Source organism: Cygnus atratus, chromosome 3 (genome assembly GCF_013377495.2).
Source record: "Cygnus atratus isolate AKBS03 ecotype Queensland, Australia chromosome 3, CAtr_DNAZoo_HiC_assembly, whole genome shotgun sequence".
In the NCBI taxonomy this organism is placed as follows: Eukaryota; Metazoa; Chordata; class Aves; order Anseriformes; family Anatidae; genus Cygnus; species Cygnus atratus.
The window spans coordinates 71,866,316-71,872,385 of NC_066364.1; positions in this window are offsets into that span (position 1 = coordinate 71,866,316).

The window sequence follows — 6,070 nt, forward strand, 5'->3', positions numbered from 1 at the left end:
CAGCTATCATTTTGCTAAAAATGCTGTATGAACTAATCATCTAAATTGCATTTAAATAAAGTTCAAGTTTGGGCGAGGCTCCTAAATCTGAGTTTGAAGGATCTGGCTGTTAGTCCAGTAACTGCTTGCTCACCGAGGCGGTCCATCCCTGCCTCCTCATCTCAGTGCAGAGGAGCAGCTGGGCAGGACTGGAAGTACTGGCTGCCCCCCAGGCCTCAGAGTGGGCCTGTCCCCAGGGAAGGCCACGTGCCCTGATGGTATTGCCCCAGGGTTTCCATCACCTCGCAGGGGTCTTTCCCTGCTTCCCTATTCCACTGCAACTGGCCAGCGTGGAGCTGGGCTGGAGATGTGGTCCCAACCCTTACCCATGGCTGTTGGTGTCCCTTCACCATTTGGTAGCCCCAGCATCTGCCATCTGCATTATTTTGTCTGGTCCATCATCCAAAGGTATAGGTGTTAGACTTTCCATCCTGTCACTGCAGGACTTTTTCATACGAAAATGGATGGGAATGCTGCAGCTTTTCAGAAATACTCAGCTTGAACTGCCCTTTGTTTCAGCTCATCTGCTTGCTCAGTTTTTCGGGACCTCAGACCAATGTCAACAGTTCCTTTTCCGCCTTGATTTTTAATGTTTGTTGAATCAGCCTTGCTTTGGGTCTCCACACCATTCATTTACATCTTTGTATTTTTTCTTCAGTATGCTCAGAAACATTTACTAGGGAAAGGAAAATAAAATAAATCCTGTGTAATGAATGTACTGACATTTAAAAGCAAATAAGTATTAAAACAACAGAAATTACAGAGTAATTGGAATACGCTGTGGTAGGTCCACACATCTAAAGATGCCCACTTTGAGTAGCACATAAGGTGCTGGATCATTAACAGTGAGGGTGTATGCCCAGCTAAACAGCCTGATGGAAGTGGCTTGGTCCCTCTTCCTATTAATAAAGTATGCTCATCAAGCAAGGGGTGAGAACCCCGCTGTAAAGAATTCTTTCTGGTTAGCATTGTGCAGTTAGGACAAAGGACACTGTGTTACAGGAGAGATAAACTACAAAAACAATGTCAACTATAAATAGATTGTTACCACTAAGAGCTTCCAAAAACAACTACATGGAGATTAGAGGAAGGTGTTGAAGAATTACTTGTTCCCATCTATCCTTCCAGGATGATTCCAGCTTTTGCTGATGGAGCACATTGAGTCCCTGCTGCTGCTCTGAACTTACCCTGCTCAGGCAGCCTTTTATATTTTCTGCAGGGCTGTATCTTGGGTCTTTCTCAGTGGTGGCTTTAAAAAAAAAAAAAAAAGGTATCTCAAAAAAGGCAGAAACAAAGACTAAGGTTTTGTTTGTTTTGTTTGTTTTTGCTGTGTTTGTTTTCGCCTTTTGTTTTGTTTGGTTTGGTTTGTTAGTTTTCATAAGTATGAGATGTATATTAATTCTCCTGTGTTGATTTTGATCAGCTAGATATTCAGGCTCGTTGGGTATTTTGAAGCTCAGTTACTCTCTATACTGAGTCATGCTTCTTCTACATAACGCTGTCCATACGATGAGCAGTGGTGATCTCTAGGGAAGCGCTCTATTACCTTCCCTGAAATGTATGACTGTCAGCTTTCTGGTTACACTCACCAGCTGAGTGGTTTTCCAAGATCCTAAGTGTTCTCGGAAAGAGAGATTATGCAATAGAAAGATCACCAAAAAAAGGCTCATTGGCAATTTTTGATAAAACTGCAACTGAGAAATGGTACAGAAATATATTAAAAATACTAATGCTAGAAACTTTGCAAGGGTTTTTGTGCTTTTGTGTGTGTGTGTGTGTGAAGTCACACTTCACAAACAGCTAGAGAAGCAGGCAGCTATTGAGTGGCAGCCCTGGAAATCCAAATTACGCTGACACCATCCTTGATGTAATGTAAATATCTAACCTTTATTGTCACAAAACTGGGCTGGAAACTTTCACGCACAGCCCTTTTCTTAGTATTGAGAAATACTTGCTTCCAAACTGGATGGAAACAGAATCAGAGGGGAGGGGTGTGCAACAGTAAAAAAAACACAAGCAAAAACGATGTAATTTCCCCATCTTTCTAGGCAGGAGACGAGGCAGGGGTAGCTGAGAGAGAACAAAAGCTTGTGTTTGACAGCTGTCTGATAACAGGAGGATACATTGTTTTTTTTTTTTTTTTTAAGCAGGACTTTACACCCATCTTTGGAGAAGCCCTTGTACATTCCATTGTGTAAAATAGCCTTTGTTAAACTCGTGCTGTCTTGTGACTGAAATGCTCAGTTATTCAAAGTCATTGTCAAGGGTCCTGACAAATGTCCTCTGGGATCGTGGCATATTTATCTGAACAGGAAGGTAGTGCAGCCTCTCTGCATATCTCCAGAGTGACCGGGTGAAGTGGAAAAGAACAAGGGAAGCCACTTACTGACTGTAAAAATGCGTGTGCAGGAATCCCTTTTCCTCTGGCTGTACTTTCTTCCGCTGGTCACGGAGAAGCTGTGATGCTTTTTGTTCCCTCACAAAAGTAGGATTAAACCCAGTGGGATATAGGTTCACCCTATCCATGGGCACCTGGATGCCCAGCGCCTGATCTTCTCCGGCAGGCGAAGAGGAACAGCGTGCAGCCGCCCTGGCATGCCTCGTGCAGCAGGGAGGGAGCCCTTGCCACTGCCAGCAGCAGGGATGAGATCCCCTGGAGTTTTGGTACCTAAAACCCTTGGCCTCCCACCCTCTGCACCAGGGTGGCAGGAGGAAAAGCTACGGGTGTAGGAGTGAGTGCTGGCTGGGGGGTAGAGGATGGCTTCCTCCCCTGCTGTAACTTCGGTCCATATGTGCTCAAATACAGGCTGTCTCAGTTGTGGTCACTGCTGCTCTCTCTCTCTCTTCCCCCTCTCCTGTGCGCTCCTCATTGCTTCTGTTTTGCTTTTCCCTTTACGCTTTGTTTTTTCTTTCTTGTTTGGGCTTTCCCTTTTCTCCCTGTGTCCCCATTTTTCTCTGCTGTTTCAGCTGCTGTCCTAGTGATGAGTACAGATCTCCCTGGTTGTTGTACTCTACAGTTCCTAGAACTACATTTATTTATATTTGTTCTTGGAACCAAGATGGTAAAAATAGCCTAAAGGCCATGGAAATAGTGAGGGAGGGGAGTATAGTGCGTTGTGCACTGCTTTCATGGATAGCCAAAAGGTGGAAACCCCGTTGTTTGGAACTGACTTTTCCCATGTCTCACAGTTAGCCTGAAGATAGCTAAGTTGATCCTGGAGGCCTGGGAAAGAACATACTCCATTTAATAGATTTGCACCTCTTGGAAAGAAAAAGGAAATCTTGAAGGGGAAGAATGGGGAGATAAAAGAAGGAGGTGAAAGTTTTGCACTTCAGCATGGAATAAAAATGCTTTCTGTACAGAACAGCCAGACCCATGGGATGCAGCTAGTTCTCAGAGCTGGAAGTGAACTGAGTGGACAAGAACAAAAAATGGCCCTGCCATCTTCTGCTTTGAACCAAGCTTTGCCAGTAAGATCTTCTCAACATACCTTGAGCTACTACTGCCCGGTTTGTTGCGGTGGTCTCTGCTGTGGGGTCACCAGGGAGTGGAGGCTCAGACAATCCTGAAATGCAGGGTTGTGGTCCAGTAGAAAGGCAGCCCCTTCTCCTGGCATGGAGGGCTGAAGAAAGACTGGTGTAGGCAGTCTCCTGGCCCTAGGAGGATGTAACACGGACTGGTTTTCACCCCTCCTGCTTAGGACTGTCTAGCCTGTAGCAAACTTGTCTCGGAGACAAAAATTTGGTGCAAAATGAAGCAGCATCAAGCAGTCACATAACATGAAGGGTAGTAGACGACTGCACAGTCTCGCTCCCAGGCCTTCTTTTATTTAGCAAGAGGCATATGTCCGTAGGACATCTAAACTTAGGTTGTGCTTTTCTGTGTAATTTTATCATGGAAATGATGCTATAATCTTGGGTGGTGTCTGCAAATTGATTGATGTCACTGCCTCACTGTTTATGTTGGCCAAAAGAAGAACATTGAGGTTTTTAATTGTTTCTCTGAAGTACTGGTAACAATTATCCACAGTGTTGCACTAAAACTGGAACTTTCCAGGATTTGATTGGGGTAGCTCTCCAGGCTAGTATAAACAGTAGTCTACTGCCATGAGTAGACAGGGAGCGTATGTGTCTTCCCCTTTAAACTATGCAGTTTTCATTCTGTTTTTGAAATAGTTGTGACATTTAGGGGTCCAAAAACAGCTCCAAAGATGTTTATGTTTGTAATCTAGTTGTTCTTCTATATCTCTTTCTCCTCTGCTCCCCTTTCATGGCTCCTTCTGCCTCTACTCTTTCCCTGGCTTGCTGCCTTTCCACTCTTCCCCTTCCCTCTTTCTGTTCACTTCTCTTCATCTATTTTTACTGCTTCTATCTTCTTCACCAGTCAACATCTTCCTTAGCTATTTCTTCCCTTGCTTATCTCCCAGTATCAAAGAGCATAATTTTTTACTGTACGCCTAGGATAAAATGCTTAGAATTATGGTTTGACCCCAAGATCTGTCCTCAAAAGCATTTTTTCAAGAGGCTACAGTTGCAGGCTTTGTATACAAACCCATCATCTTTCCGTTCTCAGATGTGTTCATCTCTCGCAGCATGCAAAGTTCAGCTTCCAGGAAAGCCTCAGCAAAAATGGGAGTTGCTTGCTGTAGAGTAACAGTAATACATAATCTCATGCACCTCTCACTGGGATATTTAAATTTCTTTCACAAACCGGAGTCCTGCGGCACATTGATATGGTGGCAAATACTGATAAGCCGTTTTTGGAGCAAGAAATGAAAACACTAGTGAACACTACGGACTTAAGGTCACTTTGACACTGTCTATACCAGCCAATTGAACTGACTTTACTGAATGAACCTTCACATCTCCCAGGAGCAATTCCAGTGGGGAATGTTAGGAACATTCCCAGATTTCCACTGCTGTGACATCAGCGCTGATCTCCCTCAGCTGCTAATTTTCTGGCAGGCTGTGGTGCACATGTCGTGCCTAACTGGAGCATAATGGTTGAGATCCATGAAATTTTGAGATCCAGCTACTAGACCATACGTACTTTGGGGAAAGAAAGTAGCTCCAGAAGCAATGCTTAAATATTGGACCAAATTCTCACCCAACTGTGTCTGGTCTAGCTCCACCGATTAACTGGAAACTGATGGTTTCTTAAACAGGTAAAAAGCTGAGCGTGGCTGTGGTGTTACATGGCTGACAGGGGACCAGCACTCGTGGTTCAGAACTGAGCCAATACCTGAGAGGGTTAAAAGCCACATTTGTTGTTGGGGAAAGGCTTGAGAAGCCATGGATGTTTGATACACCCTCAAGTGGAGCTGTGAGGGTAGTGCACAGGCTGCGCTGACACCTGCATCAGGCTCTGTCCCCATTTGTTTGTCTTTGTGGAGGTCCCTGCAGAGATGACCTCCTCCCTGGTCACTGCGAGCTGTCAGAATAAGCCACCTCACCTTTGACATCCCAGCATGATCAACCCTCAGTTGGGATAAAACAGCTTCTCCTGTTTGAAACCAGCCATCAGGCTGTGTCCCTTTTCCTTAGACACAGACCTGGACCCAACGGTGATGTGTTCATGACCTCTAAGTTTGACTGCTGCAAAACAGCATAACCAGGAGCCAAACAAAATTCCCTTGAAAGCATCTTCTGATGCAAGCACAGCAGCTCTTCTCCCTACAACACACATCTTTGCCAGGCTCACACCACAGCGCTGGTCTTCATGGTGGTTACAAAATCCATGTCAGATAGTCTGTACAGTGATCAAAGCCTTCCTTAGATGGGATCTAACGGTTCTGGAAATTCTAGTTCTACCCAAAACCATAGACATCCATGGTCAAAGCTACAGGCAACAAGAGACAAGGGATTTCTGGAGATGTCTTTCATCAGTGCTGGCCCTGTGTTCCTTCCTGCAAGGGAAGAGGAGGGTTGTGGACCTTAAAATCCCGAGCAAAGTGCAAAATACCCGTTGTTGCCACTGATCTCATTCAGGGCAACAAGATGTGCCCATGAGCACACAAAATAAACCCCAGCC